This window comes from Crotalus tigris, unplaced genomic scaffold (genome assembly GCF_016545835.1).
Source record: "Crotalus tigris isolate CLP2741 ecotype Arizona unplaced genomic scaffold, ASM1654583v1 scf7180000018335.1346539, whole genome shotgun sequence".
Lineage (NCBI taxonomy): Eukaryota > Metazoa > Chordata > Lepidosauria > Squamata > Viperidae > Crotalus > Crotalus tigris.
This window is the reverse complement of record NW_024096950.1, coordinates 925001-950556: the sequence shown is the minus strand read 5'-3', so window position 1 is coordinate 950556 and position 25556 is coordinate 925001. Positions and strand designations below refer to the sequence as shown.

The 25556-nt window shown below is 42.9% G+C and overlaps 1 protein-coding gene across 4 annotated transcripts in view; it reads left to right on the top strand.

Moving 5' to 3' along the window:
• ST3GAL1 (ST3 beta-galactoside alpha-2,3-sialyltransferase 1) overlaps positions 1–25556 on the top strand; it is a 128591-nt gene that overhangs the window by 74355 nt on the left and 28680 nt on the right. For 3 of the 4 annotated variants that reach the window (XM_039350466.1, XM_039350469.1, XM_039350467.1), the window contains one exon: positions 273–462. The gene's annotated coding sequence lies outside the window, so the exon portion shown is untranslated. Of the gene's footprint in view, positions 1–272; positions 463–13746; positions 13870–25556 lie in introns of those variants that run through there. The other variant, XM_039350470.1, reaches the window with a different exon arrangement.

Below are 25556 nucleotides of genomic sequence, written 5' to 3'. Positions count from 1 at the left end.
AGGCTCAGCCTGGTCATCTCCTACAACACAATTAGCAGAAGATCTTGAATTTAGAGGACAACTTTAGAGGAAAGTTGGAGGGGGGGGGGAAAGCATGTTGGTTTCCATTATTATATTCTCTGCAAATCTAAGATAGCCTTCCCATAAGAAAATTTTAAAAATCCAAACTAATCTTTCCTTCAGGCAAACAGTGCTGGATGGGTGATGTAACTATAGCTATATATGTGATAACAATCTTTGAATCCAGTTGAATTCTCTGCTCTGTCCTGTAGATCCATGAAGATCTGAAGCTTCCAAACCTGTTCCTACCTCTCTGCTGCTGCTGAAGGAAAGCAGTTTCACTGGGACAGAAGAAGGAAAACCAAGGGGAAGAAGTGGAGACCTCCAGGGACAGGGGAAAAATAATCCATCGATGGCCTGCCCAGGGTTTAGAAAACCAGCCAAGTGAAAACGGTTGCCAAGGTAAATGAATCTCTCTGAGCTTCTCACAATGCACAAAGTTGTCTCCAGGTTTGGTAACTGTGTGTCTTTCCCGGAATCTCACCTAAAAAGAAGTTGAGCATAAAAGGATCTCTTCTACCATAGGTGAAGTTTGCCAGATGCAAGATGTTAGATGTGCCCAAGAAGGTGAGTTTGTGGCACTAGATGGAGAGCCCAAGGCCAAACCTGGCCCTTGTTGCTTGATCATCTCTAAGGAGAAATGAAAACAATTCCAGAAGAAGGGCTTTATTAATTTCAAGAACACTGAAACAAATTGAACTGATAGAAGAGAATATTTATAGAGAATATTTATAGCTCTGGGTTGAACTAGGGGCTTGTTTGTTTTTGTACAGACATTTCATTACCCAACTAGGTAACATGATCAATGCTAGAAAGGAGTGGGGTTTGCTTTCTGCTTCTATATTTAGTTTCCCTCTCAGTGTTAATAGTAGCAGTAGTAGTAGTAGTAGTAGTAGTAGTAGTAGTAGTAGTAGTAATAATAATAATAATAATAATAATAATAATAATAATAATAAAGTTGAAAGGGATCTTGGAGGTCATCTAGTCCAACCCCCTGCTCAGGCAGGAAACCCTATATCAGTGGTGGCGAACCTATGGCACGGTTGCCAGAGGCGGCACTCAGAGCCCTTTCTGTGGGCACATATGCCATCGCCCCAGTCCTAGGCCTTCAGCTACTTTTTATAAAACCTTTTCGCTTTAGCCCTCCACTGCTGTGTACAAAAAAACGGTTCAATCAATCAGTCAATTTCAATTTCTTGTGGGAAAAAAAAAGATCTTGCAAAGTTGGAATTGGTTGATTGAACTCTTTAGTCCCACACAGTCTGCTGTTACCACCACAGCCACGCCCACCCAATGGGCCACACCTACCCCGCACCCGACGATAATAAGTGGGTTTTGGGTTGCAGTTTGGGCACTTGGTCTCTAAAAGGTTCACCATCACTGCCCTATACCATTTCGGACAAATGGCTGTCCAGTCTCTTCTTAAAAACTTCCAGTGTTGGAGCATTCACCGCTTCTGGCGGCAGGTGGTTCCACTGGTTAATTGTTCTAACTGCCAGGAAATTTCTCCTTAGTTCTAGGTTGCTTCTCTCCTTGATCAGTTTCGATCCGTTGCTTCTTGTCCTGCCTTCAGGTGCTTTGGAGAATAGCTTGACTCCCTCTTCTTTGGGGCAGCCCCTGAGATATTGGAACACTGCTATTATGTCTCCCCTCGTCCTTCTCTTCATTAAACTAGACATGCCCAATTCCAGCAACCGTTCCTTATATGTTTTAGTCTCCAGTCTCCTAATCATCTTTGTTGCTCTTCTCTGTACTCTTTCTAGAGTCTCAACATCTTTTTTACATTGTGGTTGACCAAAACTGGATGCAGTATATTCCAAGTGTGTCCTTACCAAGGCAGTGTTGGTAGAAAATGTTCTGGGTTCAGTGAACAACAGCTTAATCAAGCAACCACTAAACCACCAACCAACACAGAGCAAGCCACTTGCATATAAGCAGAGACCAAACCCCATTCCCTTCTACACTGATGATGTTGCCTAATTGGGTAAGGAAATGTCTGCAAGAAAACAGCCAAGCTCAGAGAGCACCAAGGACCCCACAAACACAGATGAGTGGGATCTTCTGCCCTGTTGACTATGCCAATCAAATAGTCTCTTGTTCCACGATATCCTGTTTTGGTATTACTCAGTTTTCTGTACTTTCCCCTTTTTTGGTCAATCTTGCCAACCTATTCCAACTTCATTGGATTGTTTTATGCCTCTTCCTTCTTAAGTTTCCCAATATTTACTCAAAGGCAGTTGGCCTTTTCTAGGTGCATTGGGAATGTTAATTCCACAGCTTTCAGCAGATTGGGCTGATGCCAGCTTATAGGAGGTGAGCTTAATCGCCTTGCTTTCTGGAATTGGCTTGCCTGAGTTAAGTTTGAACATTTTTATCTGACACTTCTGAAAACCATCAGGGGCTAAATTAACTTTTTTGTTTTGTTTTGACGGTGTGGAAAAATCTGTTCTGTGCAACATTTTAATTAAAGCCTTTCTCTACTAATCTCTGCACATCTGTGGAGAAGGGAAATTCTTTCGTGTCAGCTGGGAAGGAGGAGGAAATAAAGAGGGAGACTGAACACTTTGATAGCTCAGAGTTTCAAAGAGATGGCCACAACAGGCGCAGCGGCCGCCATCTTTAAAAAAACACACACCATTTAATTTCACTTCTGTTCTTCCTGGAGGCTTCCAAGGACCGCTGTCTACCTCAGCGGTTCTTAACCTTTTTGAACGAATCGCCCCCTTGACCCAATGAGGAAGTTGTCATCGCCTCCCTCCTCCAACATAACCTCTCAATCACAACATAGGAAATAATTCTTCAATTTATGCAAACCCTTTTTTTGTTTTCTTTAAAATTGTCATCAGGACATATCGATGCAAATAATTTATTTCCAGTCTTTTCCCCATATCTCCCATATTCTGGCCAATGGCGTGCCACTGTATGGGTAGACGCTGCTGCGCAACACGCATGAAGATAAGCGATGCGTCTTCACATATGTACGGCGTTCTGTACTGAAGCTAGCTGGAGGAACATTTGAAAACACAATTCAGTCCATTAATAGCGAGCGATCTGATGTTTTTGTACGACAGATATACAGCGATTCACTGTACGAAAAAGTCTCAAAAGTGTCCCCAAAACTTCTTGCTCCATCACCCCCATATCACCCCCTTTTCGTTCCTTCGCCCCCCTGAAAAACAAAATCGCCCCCTGGGGGGCAATATCGCCCAGGTTAAGAACCACTGGTCTACCTGATTCAGAATTAACATTTTCAAGGAGGCATATGGTTTGCAGCCAAAAAAAGCCAGCTAGAGGGCTTTGTGACATGCAAATTCCTTTCTGATTGTGAGCCCTGTCTATATCTTTTTTTTTTCTATTTTTAATAATTTCAGGGCTATTCCTTCCACTGTGTGTGTGTCAGTTTTATTTCTTTAAAGGATTTTCCCCTACCTTCTGCAAAGAATGGGAATCAACCTCCCTCTTGGCATCTTAAGTAGATGCCTATAAAAATGTATGTGCAACAGGCAAAGTCACATTCATAGGTCCCTGTAAGGCAGCGATAAGCCCAGCACCTTTCCCTCTCCGGATTTAGTAAATTAATTTTTCCTAGACATTAAGTCATATGAATAGCTAACGGAACTAGGCATGTTTAGCCTAACGAAAAGAAGATTTAGGGGGGAGATATGATAGCAGTTTTCTAGTACTTGAGGGCCTGTCACAGGGAGGAAGGGGGAAAATTATTCTCCATAGCACTTGAAACAGGACAAGAAGCAATGGGGGAAAGCTTGTCAAAGGGAGACCGGACATGGAAATATGGAGGAAATTCTTGACAGTGAAAGCAATAAGTGGAATAGCTTGTCTCCCAGAGTTCTGGGTGCTACATCACTGCAGATTTTCAAGAAAAGATTGGACAGTCATATGTCCAGGATGATATAAGGACCCCTGTTTTGGGCTAGGTCAGGGGTAGGCAACCTTGGCTCTTTTATGACTCGTGGACTTCAACTCCCAGAATTCCTGAGCCAGCATGGCTCACCTTGGAAACCTCTCCCTTTCCCCTCAGCATGGCTGGCTCAGGAATTCTGGGAGTTGAAGTCCACGAGTCATAAAAGAGCCAAGGTTGCCTACCTCTGGCCTAGGCCTAGGCCGCTGTCTGACTCGTGGACTTCAACTCCCAGAATTCCTGAGCCAGCATGACTCAGCTTGGAAACCTCTCCCTTTCCCCTCAGTGTGGCTGGCTCAGGAATTCTGGGAGTTGAAGTCCACGAGTCATAAAAGAGCCAAGGTGGCCTACTCCTGGACTAGATAGAAGACCCCCCAAAGATCCTTCCAGCCCTATAATTGTACGAAATAAATAAATACTCTTTCTCCTGTTGGATTCAGGTCTTTCAAACCAGACCAGCAGGAGGCAGAGGGACAATAACTCTCCCATCATTTTAGGCAAGAGAAGCTGGAAAAATTCTCCTAGCTGATATTCTTGTACTTGACGACCCAAAGATAGGCGTTAGCTGTTTCATTGTACAGTCATCTCTCCATCTTCCTTATTTTTCTATGTTAAATTATATCACTTAAAGAGTGTAAGAGAGGGATTCCCAAGAAGTAGTGGAACTGCAGGTCAATTTGTGGTCACCCGGTGGATTATAGCCACTAGAATAGACCACTTTCGGTATCTGATGGATCCAGCTTTCCAGAAGTCACGTGGGATTTTCCAGAGAATCTGGCAAACATCCCCGTCTCTGCTTAGCTGATCTCTAGAACATGGAGATGACCAAAGTGCTCACTGTGACCTTCCTCCTATCTTCATTCCTGGCCGTGCCTTGGTTTTTGAGGAAAGAGAATGAAACTGAGCATTGAGACAACCTGGGCATTACCTGTGAAGCTCTATGCAGCATTGCTCAGGTAGATCAGGAAACACCTTAGCTTTCCCTATGATTCTGCCTATCCAGTCAGTCCTCTGGAGAAAGCTGGTTGAGATCCAGCCCGCCATCTTCAAGAAATATGTAGTGCAGGATCAAGAATACAGAACCATTCACAAGAGAGATATATCTCGGTGTGGAAAAGATGGGTAAATTTTGTACAGAATAAATATGGGATTAGAAAGTATTATTTAGCTTTTGAATAATTTATAGTTTAAAGTGGGTATTTTTCTTTTCTTTTTTTATTGTTATGTTATGGTTGGACTTGTTGTTTCTATGTATTGGAGTTAAAGTTGTTGTTGTTAATTGCGAAGTCGTGTCCGACCCATCGCGACCCCATGGACAACGTTCCTCCAGGTCTTCCTGTCCTCTACCATCTTCTGGAGTCCATTTAAGCTCCCGCCTACTGCTTCAGTGACTCCATCCAGCCACCTCCTTCTCTGTTGTCCCGTTCTTCTATTGCCCTCCATCTTTCCCAGCATCAGGCTCTTCTCCAGTGAGTCCTTCCTTCTCATTAGGTGGCCAAAGTATTTGAGTTTCAACTTCAGGATCTGGCCTTCTTAACTCCTTTAGAAGGAGTTAAAGTACTTTAAATTTTTTGGATGTATGTATAGTTGATTGATGTTCATATAACTTGTATGGGTTTTTTTTTTTTAACCCTGTATTCAGCTCTGGGAAGGAGGGGGGAGGGTCATGGGGGGTGGGAGGGGGGGAGGTATTTTATTGTAAAAAGTTCATAAAAATTTTCAATTAAAAAAAAAAAAGAATACAGAACCTTTGAGCAATAGTTCCCACGCATTAACCCCAGAAATAGGGCTGGCCTACTCTCTTTCATTCAAAAAAGTCTTGGTGTCTAATTCCAGTGGGCTTCAGTCTATGAATGGGCTGTTTGGACAACCAATACTAATTACGATAAACATTATTTGTTATCAGTGCTGTTTCTCTTCCTGCTGTGCTTATGTTATAGTCTCCAGAGTCCTTGTGGTTGGGATGGGGTAAGAAAGCATACCATAAATAAGTTAGTCATCCTGCAAGAACTTTTCTAGGTGATGCCAAAGGTTGTTAAGGGGGAATCCTGTCCTTGAGAGTTTTTTTTCTTTTCTTTCTTTCTCTTGGAGAAATTGGGAGAAATTATCCACTTGAAATTTCTAGGCAAAAAAAATTGGGTGGGCTCTTTGTGTTCAGCTGCAGCTGAAACAGAATTATGGACAATGGTTGAGGGTCTTATAAGCTGGGGCAAGATCATCAGCAGAGGTGTGAGGATGATCCCCGTCTCCAAAATTAAAACCATAATTCTTACGGTGAAATAAATGCATTTATGTTGGGAAAGGGGCAGAGTGTTTTGTTTCCCTGCAGTCTCATTCACGGGCTAAAAACATATTCATTCCCCTTTCATTCCATTTTGGCCACAAATATTTGCCCTCTATACAAATCCTTAATCTGCTGAACAGATGCTAGGAACACAAAAGGAGCCTGTAGTGTTGCATGCGGGTTGTGGTTTTGTTTCCTCTCTGTCTCCAGGATTAATGTTAATGTTTGTGACTGTTTTGGAGCATAAACTTTACAGCATCTTCAGTAGCAAATTGATGGAAAGTTTTTTCCGGTGGAATTTAATAGAACTGGGTAAAAGAAAAAAGGGAGTCGCTGCAGATTTTACTACGCTAGGCCAACTCTAGGAAGTAGTGTTCATCTCCATGTTGAGGCCACTGAGCCAGTGCTGGCCACGGTCATGTGGCCAACAGGACATCACAGAGCGCTGTTACCTTCCTGTCGAAGTGGTACCTATTAATCTACTCGCATTTGCATGCTTTCGAATTGCTAGGTTCTCAGGAGCTGGGCCGAGGATGGGAGCTCACCCCTTCATGGGTCACTCAGGTCTTCAACTTGGGCTGTCGGCTTTCTAGCTGACAAGCCCAGCGTCTTAACTGCTAAGCCGCCAAACTGCCCTAACAGTATTAGAGGCCCCCAAAAAATGGTTTAGAGCAGGGATAGGCAACCTTGGCTCTTGTATGACTCGTGGATTTCAACTCCCAGTATTCCCTCACTGTTTCCAAGATGGCTTCGTGGGCCACATGAAACCACTTCGTGGGCCGCATCCGGCCCCCAGGCCATGTGTTTGACATGTCTGCTTTAGAGGAAGCCTCTCTCCTTCTGCTGGCAATTCCCCTGCAAACGGGGAAATGGGGTTCCCTTTGGGAAGTGATGAGCTGCCTCTGAAAAGTTGGCCTGGTTGGCCAATGGGGATCTCCTAGGCAGATGGAAAAGTTCATTCTTTGCCTGTTCGGAACTGGAGTCTTTTTCCTCCCTTGCAGTTTTAAGGGATGGAATTCTTCCCAGCATGTTGCAGCCAAGGCAACGTGCCCTTGAAAGAGAGTACGCCACAGGCAACGAAGTTTGCCATGTTTCCTGAGAGCTCTTGTTCTAATGCGTTGGCTCCATCTTTTTGTTTCACGGTTGCCAAATAAACTGGGGAGCAGGCTGCGTGCGGCATTGAGGCTGGCTGATCAGTGACCAGCAGCCTGGGACGCAGATGGCCTTTGGTTGAAGATGCGCCAACTTGAGTGGTGGAAGGGAGTGGGATTTATACAAAGCTCAGTGCCTTTGAAGCCGAGGAAAGGCTGGATGCCAAGCTCTGCTTTGGAGATCTTTGGGTAGAGGCCAGGACTTAGGGAAGATTCTCTCTTGCCAACTCAAGCTGGCACTCACAAATTTGCATTTACTGCCACCGCTGAAACAGGACAGATGAACAGAGGTGAACCAAGCCCCACTGATGGGTCAAGCTGACTTAGCTGTGCAGGACAGCCATAACCTTTCATGAAAGTCATCTCCCCGCCTTCCTTTTCAGTGATATGTTATTAAGGAGACACCACTTGTGTAAACAACTTGATGCTATGTGAGTGGTGTATGGAGATACCGGTTAGAAATGGCATTCTCCTCTCTCTTCTGTTTTAGATGGTAGTTAATTACTGCTCAGAAACAAAGGCTGTTTTTCAATGGCTGGGAAGCATTTGAAGGTGTTGTCCACCAGAAGCAGTATTCAAGAATTTCAGATAAATCAGTCATCTCTCCTTATTTATTTTTATTTATTTTATTTAAGAGACTTATATACCGCTTTAAGTGCAAGCACTCTCTAAGCGGTGTACACCAGTAAGCAATGTGTATGTGTGTGTGTGTGTGTGTGTATATATATATATATATATATATATATATATATATATATATATATATATATATTACATTGCCCCCAACAATCTGGGTCCTCATTTTACCTACCCCAGAAGGATGGAAGGCTGAGTCGATTTGAACCGCTGACCTGCTGAACACAGTCAGCTAAAGTGGCCTGCAGTACTGCACTCTAACTGCTGCGCCACCTCGGCTCCTTCATTCTTTATTCAGTGATTACTGTCCTGAATAGAGGAGTTTTCCAGAGGTGATAGAAGTGTAATGCTTAGACAGAAAGGCTGGAGATAATTCCAAAATGTCTTTGGAACAATAGTTATGATAACAGAGCTGAGCTTCCCCTGATTTCTGATCAATTGCTACAGTTCAGAGATTGAAAGGCAATGGAATTGACAGTCTAAAGCAGGGGTGTCAAACTCGCAACATCACGTGACATGTCGTGACGTATCGTGACTTTTTTTCCCATTGCCGGCAATCGGGTGGGCGTGGTTTCAGCATGACACATATGGCCCACGGCCAGCAGTTTGACACCCCTGGTCTAAAGGCATGTTTTGCAACTGTGGCCACTTTCAGGTGGGTGGACTTCAACTCCCAGAATTCCTTAGCCAGCAAATTGGACATTTCCCAGAATAACAAAAAAAGAGAGAGAGTTGGAAGGGACCTTGGAGGTCTTCTAGTCCAACCCCTTACTCAAGCAGGAAACCTTATAGTACCAGTGATTCTTAACCTTTTTGAACGAATCGCCCCCTTGAGCCAATGAGGAAGTTGTCATCGCCCCCCTCCTCCAACATAACCTCTCAATCACAACATAGGAAATAATTCTTCAATTTATGCAAACCCTTTTTTTGTTTTCTTTAAAATTGTCGTCAGGACATATCGATGCAAATAATTTATTTCCAGTCTTTTCCCCATATCTCCCATATTCTGGCCAATGGCGCGCCACTGTATGGGTAGACGCTGCTGCGCAACACGCATGAAGATAAGCGATGCGTCTTCACATATGTACGGCGTTCTGTACTGAAGCTAGCTGGAGGAACATTTGAAAACACAATTCAATCCGCTGATAGCGAGCGATCTGATGTTTTTGTACGACAGATATACAGCGATTCACTGTACGAAAAAGTCTCAAAGTGTCCCCAAAACTTCTCGCTCTATCGCCCCCTTTTCGTTCCTTCGCCCCCCTGAAAAACAAAATCGCCCCCTGGGGGGCAATATCGCCCAGGTTAAGAACCACTGCCCTATACCATTTCAGACAAATGGTTATCCAATATCCTCTTAAAAACCTCCAGTGTTGGAGCATTCAGTTTCTGGAGGCAGGTTGTTCCACTGGTTAATTGTCCTCACTGTTAGGAAGTTTCTCCTTAATTCTAGGTTGTTTCTCTCATTGTTTAATTTCCATCCATTGTTTCTTGTCCTGCCTTCAGGTGCTTTGGAGAATACGTTGACCCTTGTTTATTTGTGGCGGCCTCTGAGATATTGGAACACTGCTATCATGTTTCCCCTTGTCCTTCTTTTCATTAAATTAGACATACCCAAATCCTGCAACCATTCCTCATGTCTTTTAGCCTCCGGTCCCCTAATCATCTTTATTAAAGTCAGATGTAGTCCAGGACTGTGAAGATGATACTTAAGGTAAATGTGGTTCTTTTTCAAAAGACAACTAATTTTGGTTATCAAAAGAGGTCTGGCACCGTTCTTGTGCAAATCAGAAGCCAGTTTGATGCCCAAAAATGTTTGGCAAAATATTGGTCAGACGTTCCCCAAGGGGCTGCCACCCTACAAACCAGGAGCCTAACTCCTCTTGCAGATCAAGCTAACATGGTCTGGAAGATAATGCCCAGTACCAATAGCATGCCTTGGCAGCCAACAATGGCCAGTAGGAGCTGAGCTCCCAAGTTATATTAGTCCAATCTTGTCCAGGACTGTTCAGAAAAGGCAGGCACAGCCACATTTCTCTGTGCATTAATGATTCACCTGTGGAGATGGTTACCAGCATCAAATTCCTGAGTGTGCAACTAACCAGTAGGCCAGCTTGGTTGCACAGCAGCGCCTGCATTTTCTGCGTCGCATGAGGAAAGCACATCTTCCTTCCCCTGTCCTGACCACTTTCTACAGGGGGACAATTGAGAGCCTCCTGTCATACAGCATCACAGTCTGGTATGGAAGCATCCCTGCTTCAGACAGGAAGGCGATGCAGAGGGTGGTGAGGGTGGCAGAAAAAAATCATTGGCAGCTCCCTCCCTCCCATCCAGGACATAGCACAGAAGTGTTGCTTGAGCAGGGTCCACAGGATTGTCTGGGATGCTACACAATCCTCTCCGCGACCTGTTTTCCTTGTTACCTTCTGGGAGGAGGCTTCATGGTATCCGAAGCAGAACATCCAGATTCAGCCATAGTTTCATTCCATACAGTATTAACCTTGTGAACTCTCAAGCTTCTTCCTTCCGTTATATATTCGAGATGGACAGTATTTAATATTTATTTGCTACGTATGTGTAGGGATGTGGGTCTATGCATATGTTGTTCATAGTATGTTTAGGTGTGAGTCATGTACTGTATGTGTTTCACTTTGAGAGCGGGCAACTAAATTTCATTTTTTGATGTAAAAAATGACAATAAAGGTTAACTTATCTTCACAATGGGTCACCATCACTCATACAACAAGCCTTGAGTTGGGATGCAATGCAATGTTCAAACTGAAACAGAATTTTGTTATGCTATTAAGACACGTTTTCTAGGAAAAAAATTGGAGAAGCACCTTCAGGTCACAGTTAGTCAGGCGTGAAGAGAAACCCCTAAGCATTGAGCCAGCATGCAAATCTCTTTTATTAATGATTGTGTAATGAAACTGCCTTAAACCGAATGAGACTCGTGGTACATTTAGCTCCGTGTTTTATATTGTTGGCGTTGTGATAAAATGATAAGTGAGCACCTGTCTAGCCTAGACGAGTTCAAATCACCAGGACCAGATGGATTACACCCCAAGGTTATCAAGGAACTGGCAGATGTGATCTGCCTTGAACTATATTTTTCAAAGATCCTGAGCACAGGGGAACTACCAGAGGACTGGAAAAGAGCTGATGTAGTTCCCATCTTCAAAAAAGGAAAAAAAATGGATCCAGGAAATTACAGACCTATCAGCCTGACCTCAATACCTGGGAAGATTCTGGAAAAGATAATCAAACAACGAATCAGCGAACACCTAGAGGCAAACAAAGTCATTACTAAAAGCCAACATGGGTTTGTCAAAAACAGATCATGCCAAACAAATCTTATTGCATTCTTTGACCAAGTGACAAAATTAGTGGATCAGAGGAATGCTGTGGACATAATTTACTTGGACTTCAGTAAGGCATTTGATAAAGTAGAACACAACCTACTACTCGATAAGATAGAAAAATGTGGGTTAGACAGCATCACCACCAGATGGATTCATTGTTGGCTGACCAGCCGTACTCAGCGTGTGGTCCTCAATGGAACTGCATCTACAGGGAGGGAAGTATGTAGTGGGGTGCCCCAAGGCTTTGTTCTAGGCCCAGTGTTCTTCAACATCTTCATCTATGATTTGGACGAGGGGATAGATGGGGAACTCATCAAATTTGTGGATGACACCAAGCTGGCAGGAATAGCCAACACTCCAGAAGACAGGGTTAGGATACAGAAGGATCTGGACAGACTTGAACACTGGGCGCTATCTAACAAAATGAAATTCAATGGTGAAAAAAGTAAGGTTCTACATTTAGGCAAGAAAAACCAAATGTACAGGTATAGTATAGGGGGTACCTTGCTCAATAGTAGTAACTGTGAGAGGGATCTTGGAGTCCTAGTGGACAATCACTTAAATATGAGCCAGCAGTGTGCTGCAGCTGCCAAAAAAGCCAACACAGTGCTGGGCTGCATTACAGAGGGATAGAATCAAGATCACGTGAAGTATTAATACCACTTTACAATGCCTTGGTAAGGCCACACTTGGAATACTGCATCAAGTTTTGGTCACCACGATGTAAAAAAGATGCTGAGACTCTAGAAAGAATACAGAGAAGAGCAAAAAAGATGATTAGGGGACTGAAAGCTAAAACATACAAAAAATGGTTGCAGGAATTGGGTATGTTTAATAGAAAAAAAAAGACTAGGGGTAACATGATAGCAGAGTTCCAATATCTCAGGGGCTGCCCCAAAGAAGAGGGAGTCAAGCTATTCTCCAAAGCACCTGAAGGCAGGACAAGAAGCAATGGATGGAAACTGATCAAGGAGAGAAACAACTTAAACTAAGGAGAAACTTCCTGACAGTTAGAACAATTAACCACTGGAACAACCTGCCTCCAGAAGTGGTGAATGCTCCAACACTGGAAGTTTTTAAGAAGAGACTGGACAGCCATTTGTCTGAAATGGTGTAGGGTTTCCTGCCTGAGCAGGGGGTTGGACTCGATGACCTCCAAGGTCCCTTCCAACTTTATTATTATTATTATTAATAATAATAATAATAATAATAATAATAATAATAATAATAATAATAATAATAATAATAATAATTTTAGCATAGAAAGATGTGGGAGGAGTGAGTTGACAGATTGGGACAAAATGGCGTAGTAGCAGTACAGGCGGTCTTTGACTTATGACCACATTTTGAGCCCGAGGTTTCTGTTGCTAAGCGAAACAGTTGTTAAGTTAGTTTTGCCCCACTTGATGACCTTTTTTGCCACCGTTGTTAAGTGAAGCACTGCAGTTGTTCAGTGAGGAACACAGTTGTTAAGTGAAACTGGCTTCCCCATTGACTTTGCTTGTCAGAAGGGTGCAAAGGGGGATCACGTGACCCCCTGGGACACTGCAGCAGTCATAAATATGAGACAGTTGCCAAGGGTCTGAGTTTTGATCATGTGACCATGGAGATGGTGCAACCGTTTCAAGTGTGAAAAATGGTCATAAGTCACTTTTTTCTGTGCCATTGTATCTTTGTAATGTCACTGAACAAACTGTTCTAAGTCAAGGACTACCTGTATAGGTTGCATGGCCTCCTCCTCTTCTTCTTCCTCTTCCTCTTCTTCTTCTTCTTTTCTCTCTCTCTCTCTCTCTCTCTCTCTCTCTCTCTCTCTCTCTCTTTTCTCCCTCCATCCAAATCAGCTTAAGAACTGGGGCTGCGTGGGAGTTGCAGATTAAAAACTGACAGCGTTCAGGTCCTTTTAGAAACCCGACCAAAGTCACATCAGAAAAAGCAAATAAAGGACAAATGTTTGGATAGCTTATCTACAGAAGAGAAAAAATATCACAACCTGCACAATGACAGCTGCTGCTGCTGGGTAGATTATGGGCTTCTCTTCCACCAAAGCCAGGCCACAAAAGAAGAAAAGAAGGAAGGGACTACAAACAAGCCCCTTTGACCCAAAGGCAATTCTTCTCTGAATTTAATAAGTTGCAAATTCGGTCCCACGTTGCAGATAGACTGAGCTGATGGTCATGGAGGATAACTGGCAACTGTAAACCCTTTGGTACTTTTTTGCATGCTGGATTTAAGCTTAATGTTCGCTTAACCCCTGTTTCTCCTTCGTCGTAATCAGCAAACATACAGTATATAAACTGCAATCTGAAGACATGCCTTTTAATTTTTACTAACCAGGCTGCTAGCAAAAGGACATCGTGATAAGCTTTTGCACAACCAGTTTCAACAGGAATTCCACCTGGATCATTACGCTTATCTTTCCAGATCAATGGACTGGCCCTGAAGGGTTCCAAATCCAAGGTAAAGCTGAGGACAGGTACCCTTTGATCCTGTCATGGGGCTGAGGACAGCCTGAGTCAAAAATATTAGAAAGCATTTAGAACAGGGGTTCTCAACCTTGGCAACTTTAAGACTTGTGGACTTCAACTCCCAGAATTCCTCAGCCAGCAAAGCTGGCTGAGGAATTCTGGGAATTGAAGTCCACAAGTCTTAAAGTTGCCAAGGTTGAGAACCCCTGATTTAGAAGCATATAAGGTGAGAACTCACAATTAAGAGATCTGGGAAACTTTTTTGAGGTCACTCTTAGCCATGAAATGCCTTCCCAAGCTATTTATAATGCTTCTTTACTTAGTAATACCCTGAAAGTGGCTTCTAGCCAAATGATTTGCCAGGCCCGGAACAGTCAGCCTCAGGGTTAAGGTGGCCAGTTGTGTGTTTGCATCCGAGGCTCGTACATTTTCTAAATGTCTTCAGGACAGGCAAGGTGTGAAGATGCCCACTGCAGGATCGTAACATTTCAGCATGCTTGACTACATATAGTTCTTGCCTTATGACCTCAACTGAGTCCAGACTTTCCATTGCTAAGCAAGACATTTTTTAAGTGAATTTTGCCCCATTTGACAACCCTTCCTTGCCACATTTCTTAAGTGTAGTAGTTAAATTAGTGGCATGAATCTGCTTTTCCCATGGACGTTACTTGTCTTCTGATTGGGTGTCCATATCCAGAAATAGTTTCCATCTATCATGTCCTCCAAGCCCTGGATGAATGCCTACCATCTCATCTGACAATTAATTCTGTATTGCATTGATTGAGGAAGAACTTTTCTTGGGCTTCATGGAATGTCAGCAAGTTCTACAGGTAACCCTTGAATTACAACCATCACCGAACCTGCCAATGACGGGCTGTAAGCTGTGATGGTCGTAAAGCGGGTCATCCACGTGACTAACTTCATTTTTATGACTTTATTGGCAGCAGTTGTTAAGCGAACACCATGGTCATTGAGTGAAGCCATTGTTCACTGTGGGGTGTTTGTGCCAGAAACCAGAAGTAAACAACAGTTTTCGACAAAAAAAACGCTATAAATTGTAATCACATGACTGCTGGATGCTTCAAACAGTCTTAAATGTGGGCCGGTTACTGAGTGCAATCAAATATGGTAATGTGCCCACAGAGGCAACAGCCGTCAGAATCTAGGAACTGTGTCATAATACCTTTGGGGGGGTGTCTATTGTGATTTTGAACAGTCACTAAATGGTCATAAATTGAGGACTACCTGTGGTAACTATTGACAACAGAACATCTCTTTCTAGACCAGGGGTCTTCAAACTTGGTGCCGTTATGACTTGCGGATCTCAACTCCCAGAATTCCTGAGCCAGCATGGGGGAACTATGGCCCCTTCATGGCTTGTGGACTTCAACTCCCAGAATTCCTCAGCCAACATGGGGAAACTATGGCCCCTTCATGGCTTGTGGACTTCAACTCCCAGAATTCCTCAGCCAGCATGGGGAAACTATGGCCCCTTCATGGTTTGTGGACCAACTCCCAGAATTCCTTAGCCAACATGCTAAGGAAAAACAAAACAAAACTGAACTGCCTAAAAACAAAACAAAACTGAACTGCCTAAAAGTTTGTTAGCTGTTGCTCATTAGGAGATTGTCTGATCTTCTGATCCAGTTTCCATTTTATATTCATTGCTGGATGTTGTCCTGGAGGTATACTAATTTAATTTATTTATTTATTTATTTATGAGACTTATATACCGCTTTTAAGTGCAAGCACTCTCTAAGCAGTGTACACCAATAAGCAATGTATATATATATATATATATTTACATTGCCCCCAACAATCTGGGTCCTCATTTTAGCTACCCCGGAAGGATGGAAGGCTGAGTCAACCTTGAGCCGGTGAGATTTGAACCGCTGACCTGCTGAACACAGTCAGCTAAAGTGGCCTGCAGTACTGCACTCTAACTGCTGCGCCACCTCGGCTAATTGACACCTAAACAAACAAACAAAACAAATTAAGAGTAGAGAAACTGTTCTTCTGAAGTTGAACAAATGTATTCATCTGAGAATCCAGGGCACAGACTTTCTCAAAAGACCTTGGCTACCATCGTCAACTATTTAAACCCAACATTCTGCTTTTAAAAATTTGAAACATAAAATAAAAAAACTCAGGTAGGAGAAAGCCTGTTTATTTTTCTAAAGGCCAAATGAACACACAATGGATAAATACAACACTGAAAAGCAAGCAGTTTGCTTCCTTGTGTGCAAAATGCAAGAAAGCAAATGCTGATATTTGAGAACCTTCGGCAAATAAAATTTCCACTGTTAAGTATATGTACTAAATTGCAGCCAAATTCTTTTCTTTGCAAAGAGATGTCTTGCATAAACACTGCCCTTTTTTTAAAAAAAAGACTTCAGCAAAAGCTTACCCTCCATTTTGATAAGCCTTCTATTCAAAACAAAACAAAAGAGACTTTTTTAAAAAAATAATGTTAATCTCACTTAAAGAACTTTTAAGCCAGGTGGTAGCATTATTGATATACGGGCCTGTTCAAATTGATATTTCTGTCCAACCATGACTGCTCTGTTAGTGCACTCCCTGAGGTTGAGACTCAAACAAAGAAAGAAGTAAAACTTGTTGGATTTATGGAGATTTCCCTTGGCTTAAAAGAAACCTTACAGCAGTGGTTCTCAACCTGTGGGTCGGGACCCCATTTGGGGTCGAATGACCATTTCACAGGGGGTCACCAAACAAGGCAGTCCGCCATTTTTTTCCCCTTTTCCTTAGCTGTGCTACTCCCTTTTATTCTATTGGCTTTTGAAAGCCAATAGAATAGACTCTCTTGAATAGTCTAATTCTATTGGCTTTCAAAAGCCAGTAGGAATTGTCCAGGCTGTCTCTGCCCTGCTGAGCCCCCCAAAAGTCCCATTCTGCAAACGGTGCTGCACCAGTTGAGTAGTCCTCGACTTACGACCGGTTGAGTAGTCCTCGACTTACGACCGGTTGGGGGTCGCGGCATTAAAAAGGTTGAGAACCACTGCCTTACAAGATCTCAGAATCAACATATAGGTCAGCTTTTTACAACTTGAGGTGTTGAATTTCTGTGGTTCAGTTGCGATCAACTGTTCGCAACCCCATGGACCACCCCTGTCCTTCACTGTCTCCAGAGTTTGCCCAAATTCATGTTCATCTCCTCTTCTGCTATCACCTTCTCCTTTGGACTTTAATGTTTCCCAACATTAGGATCTTTCCCTTTCCCCTCATTTGGTAGCTAAAGAATTTGAGCTTCAGCTTCAGTCTCTGTCCTTCCAAAGGACAGTCAGGATTGATTTCCTTTAAGATTGACTGATTGGATCTCCTTACAGTCCAAGGCAGGGGTCCCCAACCCCTGGTCTGTGGACCAGTATAGGGTCACAGCATGCCAGCAACTGGGCCGCACAAACAAGCAAAGCCCCATCCATGAGATGCAGACAGCACACAAAATCTCGTACCCTCCGGTCTGTGGAAACACCTTTCTCCACGGAATCGGTCTCTGGGGCCCAAAAGGTTGGGGACCTCTGGTACAAGGGACTCTCAAGAGCAAGGGTCTTCAAACTTGGCCCTTTTATGACTTGTGGACTTCAATTCCCAGAATTCCTCAGCCAGCGTGTCTGGCTGAGGAATTCTGGGAGTTGAAGTCCACAAATCATAAAAGGGCCAAGTTTGAAGACCCCTGCTCAAGAGCCTTATCCAAGTCCACAATTCGAAAGCAGTTGGACTTCTGATGTTCCATAATTCCCAGTCAGCAAACTCAGGAAATTTGACTTTTAGGGCTGTGTGCATTACACAATAAATGTAGCGGAAGTTTTATTATTATTATTTACTGTTTTATATATACCTCAATAGATGTTATAAAACAGAAATTTGCAGCAATCGATGTAACATTTTCTGCTCACCCAGGTTATAAAGCAGGTCAGAAAGAAAATACATTGCTGTATCGCTGTAAACTTCTAATTGCTGTAAATTTCTGATTAAAAGAATACGAGGGACTGAAATGTGGAATAAACCAACTTTATTGAAGAGAGTGGCTGGATTCACATATCATTCTAACTAAAATATGGTTCATTCCATTGTGCCTTGGGTGGTATCAGATACTAACCATCATAGTTTGCTGGTTAAGATTTACAACTTGAAGCATTAACCCAGGCCGCTATGGCATATTCAACAAACCCTAGCTTACAAACCATGGCTTAATTTACCAGTAGTGTTTTGGCAGTCATTCTGCTTATTAGAACTCCATCTAACAGTAGTGGTGTCATCTGGCCTATGTTTAACATTTTATTGAGGAGGACAAATGAGGCAGTGTCTCAAAGGTTCTCTGAATATTATGTCCATGGTACTCCTCTGATTAATAAGCTTATTGTATCTCTGGTCACATTGCTGCATTCCTACTCTCACATGCTCCCAAACAAGCTATTCAATCATTGGTTCCACCTAGTTCAGGGGTAGGCAACCTTGGCTCTTTTATGACTCGTGGACTTCAACTCCCAGAATTCCTGAGCCAGCCATGCTGAGGGGAAAGGGAGAGGTTTCCAAGCTGAGCCATGCTGGCTCAGGAATTCTGGGAGTTGAAGTCCACGAGTCATAAAGCGGCCTAGGCCTAGGCCAGAGGTAGGCAACCTTGCCTCTTTTATGACTCGTGGACTTCAACTCCCAGAATTCCTGAGCCAGCCATGCTGAGGGGAAAGGGAGAGGTTTCCAAGCTGAGCCATGCTGGCTCAGGAATTCTGGGAGTTGAAGTCCACGAGTCATAAAAGAGCCAAGGTTGCCTACCTTTGGCCTAGGCCACTTTATGACTTGTGGACTTCAACTCCCAGAATTCCTGAGCCAGCCTGGCTCAGCTTGGAAAGCTCTCCCTTTCCCCTCAGCATGGCTGGCTCAGGAATTCTGGGAGTTGAAGTCCACGAGTCATAAAAGAGCCAAGGTGGCCTACCCCTGGCCTAGTCCATTGTAGACAAGCAGATAGAGCTGTACAGGTAGTCCTCAACTTACGAAACAATTGAGCCCAACATTTCTCTTGCTAAGTGAGGCAGTTGAGTTTGGCCCCATTTTATGACCTTTCTTTCCACATTCGTTAAGTAAATCACTGCGGTTGTTAAGTTGGTAACCCAGTTGCTAAGTGAATTTGGTTTCCCCTTGGACTTTGCTTGTCAGAGGTTTGCAAATGGGGATCACGTGATCCTGGGACACTGCAACCGTCATCAATATGGATCAGTTGCTGAGCCTCCGAATTTTGATTACCTGACCATGGGGATGCTGCAATGGTTATAAGTGTGAAAAATGGTCGTAAGTCACTTTTTTCCAGTGTCATCTTAACGATCACTAAATGAGCTGTTGTAAGTCAAGGACTACCATTAATTTCTTGGGACTTCCCCTTCCTTGTTTTAAAGGTAGCATTGCTCCGACTATCCGTTTTTTCAACGCCCCCCCCACAATTTCTGGATTTTACCGGTACGTGTTTAAAAACTCTTCAAAAGTCACCAACGCCTTTGTTTGTTTTCCTCTTACTGGCTTTATCTAACAGCCAAGCCTTTAAACAGAACTGGTAAACATAACATGTGATGAAGAGAGTGATGAAAAGCTTCATTTAAAGGGCACTGACTATAATTGTCAACTGTTTTGTGGGATCCTCCCTGCTCTCTGAGCTTGGCTGTTTTCTGGCAGACATCTCACCACCAAACTAGGTAACACCATCAGTGCTTACCCAGTTGGGTAATGAAACATCTGCAAGAAAATAGCCAAGCTCAGAGACCATCAAGGGCTCCACAGTTCAACCCTGAGCTTCAAATATTCTCTTCTGTTAAGTGTTTTATTGATTCTGTCAAATCATCATCATCATCATCATCCACGCAATGACAATGACAGACTTTATGTACCAAAGCAAATAGGTGGGTGTGGAATGCTACAAGTACATCAGATGGTTGAAGAAGAAAAAATGGCTTTGGAAGAATATCTGAAGAACAATGATGAAGATGCATTGAAATTAGTATATCAGGAAGGCTTACTGACTACTGGAGAGACCAAACTGGCCTACAAGAAAGACCAAATGAAGAACAGAATAGAGGCATGGGAAAACAAAGCACTACATGGCCAATACATGAAAAAAATAGCTGGGAAAGCAGATAATAATAAAACCTGGCAATGGCTAAGAGCAGGAAAATTGAAGAAAGAGACCGAGGGACTATTCTGGCTGCACAAGACCAAGCCTTAAGGACAAATGCATACAAAGTCAAAATTGAGAAGACAGCAACAGAGAGTAAGTGCCGCCTATGCAAAGAAGCTGAAGAAACAGTGGACCACTTGGTAAGCTGTTGCAAGAAGATTGCACAGACTGATTACAAGCAGCGGCATGACAAAGTAGCAACAATGGTGCATTGGAAGATCTGCAAAAATATCATTTGCCTGTAAGCAAAAACTGGTGGGATCATAAAATAGAGAAAGTCATAGAAAATAATAAAATTAAACTGCTCTGGGACTTCAGAATTCAAACAGACAAGCACCTGCAACATAACAGCCCAACAATTGTGGATAAGAAAGACAAAAAAGTCTGGATAGTGGACGTGGCAGTGCCTGGAGACAGCAGAATAGATGAGAAAGAACTGGGGAAGATAACAAAATACGAAGACCTACAAATAGAAATAGAAAGACTGTGGCAAAAGCAAGCAAGGGTAGTACCAATAGTAATAGGCTCCTTGGGTGCAATCCCAAAACAACTGGAGCACCACTTGAACACCATTGGCATTGACAAATTTGCCATTAGTCAATTGCAAAAGGTGGCTTTACTAGGAACTGCTTCCATCCTGCGACGATATCTGTAATACCATCAAACATCCACATCTGCCTATCCCAGGTCCTTGGCAAGGACTCGATAGGTAGACAAAATGCCAAATCCAGTCTGAACATCTGGCTGACTGGGCAATAATAATTAAAATTAAAATTAAGTTGGAAGGGATCTTGGAGGTCATCTAGTCCAACCCCCTGCTCAGGCAGGAAACTCGATACCATTTCAGACAAATGGCTGTCTAGTCTCTTCTTAAAAACTTCCAGTGTTGGAGCATTCACTGCTTCTGGAGGCAGGTTGTTCCACGGATTAATTGTCCTCACTGTCAGGAAATTCCTCCTTAGTTCTAGGTTGCTTCTCTCTTTGGTTAGTTTTCATCCGTTGCTTCTTGTCCTGCCTTCAGGTGCTTTGGAGAATAGCTTGACTCCCTCTTCTTTGGGGCAGCCCCTTGATGGAGTCACATCTCATATGTCCAATAAATGTACAGTGTTAGCACTAGATCCATTGTCATCCCAAGAAATAACTTTTTCCATTTGCTTTTTATCCTTGTCAACACCTTGGTAAGCTAGGTGTGTGCAAAGGAATTATTTGCATAAAGCAAAGGGCCATTCCTAAATATCAAACAGACTCCTTTCAGCAACAGGTGGAATAACCTCTTTCAAAGTTGGGTGCATGTGTGTGCTTTAACCAAAGAGCTTGCCCGAAAGATGGCACTCCTTCATAACTAAAACACAAGCTGTTATATGATGTGATTGTGTTCATGCCACGTCAATTAAAGATTGAGTCCCTGTATATTCACGGAACATGTTAATCTCAGGTGATGTGAGGTTAGAGGAAGACTGGAATAAGTTACCTTGAGTTTCGAGAGGAAAGTCAAGATCTAAATCTGATTTTTTCCTCTTCTCCTAACAAGAAAACTTCCTTTTCTGTGAATTAACAATGCACTTTGTGATTCTGTTTGTCCAGTTGGCAAACTCTGTGATTTGGGCTATGTATGCTTGTGTTTGCCAAGCCCTACCTCTTGTTCTGCCACAAAGTAGGCTGTTTACTGACCCAGGATTGGAAAGAGATTTGTTAGCATCCTATCCCTCATTGTGCAGAGGGGATGTCATGATAACTTGATGTAACCAAGAGAACAGAGGAGGTTTGGGTTAGCTGAATGTTCTTGCCAAATTGAGCTCAACTCTGTGTGACTTCATAGACTTTTTGTACCTGGGTCACTCTCTTGGCAAAAATAGAGAAGCAGTTTGCTACATTTTTTTTCTTGATTTTTTTTTCCTCTGGTCTCCTGTCCAAGTACTAACCACATATCACAGGGGTTCCCAACTGGGGGTGCAAGATGATATTCCAAAGGGGTGCAAAAACTTGGCTTTTCAAAATTATAGTGTACATGCATAATTCATTGCCGTTATTTTGAACTTTTGTAAGGGCTGCGAGAATATATCAGAAACGTTCTAGGGGCGCAGGGTTTAGAAAAGATTGGGAACCACCAACATATTATATACTTTTATTGATTTATCTAATTTATTATTGTTGTTGTTGTTGTTAATTGCGAAGTCATGTCCGACCCATCGCGACCCCATGGACAACGTTCCTCCAGGTCTTCCTGTCGTCTACCATCTTCTGGAGTCCATTTAAGTTCACACCTACTGCTTCAGTGACTCCATCCAGCCATCTCATTCTGTCGTCCCTTTCTTCTATTGCCCTCAATCTTTCCCAGCATTAGGCTCTTCTCCAGTGAGTCCTTCCTTCTCATTAGGTGGCCAAAGTCCTTGAGTTTCACTTTCAGGATCTGGCCTTCTAAAGAGCAGTCGGGGTTGATCTCCTCTAGGACTGACCGGTTTGATCACCTTGCAGTCCAGGGGACTCGCAGGAGTCTTCTCCAGCACCATAGTTCAAAGGCCTCAATTCTTTGGTGCTCAGCCTTTCTTATGGTCCAACTTTCACAGCCATACATTGCAACTGGGAAAACCATGGCCTGGACTATACGCACTTTTGTTGGCAGAGTGATGTCTCTGCTTTATCTAATTTATATAGCCTGCTTAACCTGCTTCCTAAGCCTTCAGACTTGTGTTCGAACTTGCTTAACGTTTTTTTTTAGATTAACCAAGGTCACTTAGGCCACGCTACTCACTGCGGCTGTGCTCTCTTAAAGATTATTGTGTTGATTACAGTTAGCCTTTAACATATGACCATAATTAGGACTGGAATTTCAGTCACTGTGGTCATTAAGCAGATCCTCATTGGACTTGACCCCAATTTTTACTACCATTTTTACTGTGACGGTTAATGAATCATGCAGTCCTTAAGCAAATCTGGCTTTCCCAATTGATTTTGTTCGTCAGAAGCTGGCTGGAAAAGTCACACCTTGCTCTCCCAGGATTGCAAGACATTGCAGTCATCGTAAACGCAAGCCAGTTGTTACGGTGGGAGTGGTGCAATGGTCCGTAACTTCAAATAGGGGTTGTAAGTCACTTTTTCCAAGGCCAGTTATAAGTTGAGGACTACTTATATGCCGTTAAAGATAACCTCATTCCTCTTCGCGGGATTTGGGCCAGCAGTTGTTTATTCTCCAGGTTTTGCTGTATGAAGATCAGACACAACGGCTATAAGCATTTTAACTAGCGGGCCCAACAGTAGCAAAGTCGAAGCCAAACCAAGATACCTGCATAGGGTGCAAAGGGGTGTGTGTGTGTGTGTGTGTGTGTGTGTGTGTGTGTGTGTGTGTGTGTGTGGTGGGGATGCAGACCAAGCAAGCAAGCTGAACAGGTTGTCCTGCTATTATTTATAACTGAGCCACCTTCCAGCTTTTGCTGGTGATTTGTGATGAAGGCCAGGCCATATCACCAGAGTGACATTTTTCACATCTTTCAGAAATCATTTTATTCTCCCTGATGAAATTCCTTGCAGCATTCCATCCGTCATGCTAAAAGGCTCAAGCTTGTTTTGCGGAAGGGGACTATTTATTTGTTTATTTGTTTATTTATTTATTTTAATGTCCTGGATTAATCAAAGAAACCTTGCGAAACATGCAGGCAAATGCTAAGAGAACAGAACGAGGTCTCGAACTGCACTTTTAAGTGCAATACTTTGAATGAAGAGCGGGCTACTTTTAAACTTTTTTTTTTAAAGATTTTCTTTTGGATTTTGTAGTTATAACAAAAATAATAATGAAATAAATTATTATTTTGAATAACTAAGAAAGGTGAGCTTATAATAATAATAATAAAGTTGGAAGATACCTTGGAGGTCATCTAGTCCAACCCCCTGCTCAGGCAGGAAACACTATACCATTTCAGACAAATGGCTGTCCAGTCTCTCCTTAAAAACTTCCAATGTTGGAGCATTCACTGCTTCTGGAGGCAGGTTGTTCCACTGGGTAATTGTTCTAACTGTCAGGAAGTTTCTCCTTAGTTCTAGGTTGCTTCTTTCCTTGATTAGTTTCCATCTGTGGCTTCTTGTCCTGCCTTCAGGTGCTTGGGAGAATAGCTTGACTCCCTCTTCTTTGTGGCAGCCCCTGAGATAGTGGAACACTGCTATCATGTCCCCCCTCGTCCTTCTCTTCGTTAAACTAGACCAGGGGTAGGCAACCTCAGCTCTTTTATGACTCATGGACTTCAACTCCCAGCATAGCTGACTCAGGAATTCTGGGAATTGAAGTCCATGAGTCATAAAAGAGCCAAGGTTGCCTGCCCCTGAACTAGACATACCCAATTCCAGCAACCGTTCCTTATATGTTTTAGCCTCCAGTCCCCTAATCATCTTTGTTGCTCTTCTCTGTACTCTTTCTAGAGTCTCAACCTCTTTTTTACATCGTGGTGACCAAATCTGGATGCTAGATGCAGTTTGAAATGAAAAGTTCAATTTAAAAAAAAATTACTGCCATGCTTCCCCTCATTTTGTTTTTTGTTTTTTTAACAGAATAACAGAATTGGAAGGGACCTTGATGGTCTTCTAGCCCAACGTCCTGCTCTGGCAGGAAATCCTATACCATTTCAGACAATAAATGTCCAATCTCTTCTTAAAAACCTCCAGGGTTGGGGCATTCACAACGTCTGGAGGCAAGTTGTTCCAAACAAAGCTGAGATAAGAGCAACAAGCTAAATAGAGGTTGAATATAATCATGTTACGTTCTACTAACTCAGTGGTTCTCAACCTGTGGGTCGGGACCCCATTTGGGGTCGAATGACCATTTCACGGGGGTCGCCAAACAAAGCTGTCTGCCATTTTTCCCCCTTTTCTTTGGCCACGCCCCTGGCACCCGGTGATGTATAAGTGGTTGGGGGTCACCAAAACTTGGGGAACTGTATTATGGGGTCGCGGCATTAGAAAGGTTGAGAACCACTATACTAAAAGAAATGCAGAATATAAATGGGAAATTGGTCTATTGTTATTCGCAGCATGTCGGAGAAGCTTCAAGGTTTAAAAAGCTTCAAAAAAATATCAGTACAACTGCCTTTCCTTGGCCCTCTCCATTCAATCTAAGTATAGATGTGAAGCTTGATGATGGAAAAGAACAAAGATTGTCTACTGTCTCTTTCTTGGTAGGCATTTCCATCTAAAATTAGATCCATAGATCCTCATAGAGATGTCTGTTCTGTAATTCCATAGATCTATGTTCCAATGTTCATGCACCTTTGGAGAAGAGACACCTTTTTGTTTATTTTTACAACTGTGGTTTTCCAAATACATTTTGGGCTGCCCAAAATTCATTTTCTAGAAACTGGTATCACTTTACCTTTTTTTTTTTTTTCTGCAGAGCTGGGTTGCAAAAATCTGGGCGACCTAAATAAATGGCTAACAGAATTAAGAGTTTTCCATACCACTTTGTGGCCATCCAGCATCTAGGTTTTGGCACCGGGGTCTGGTCACTATGATTT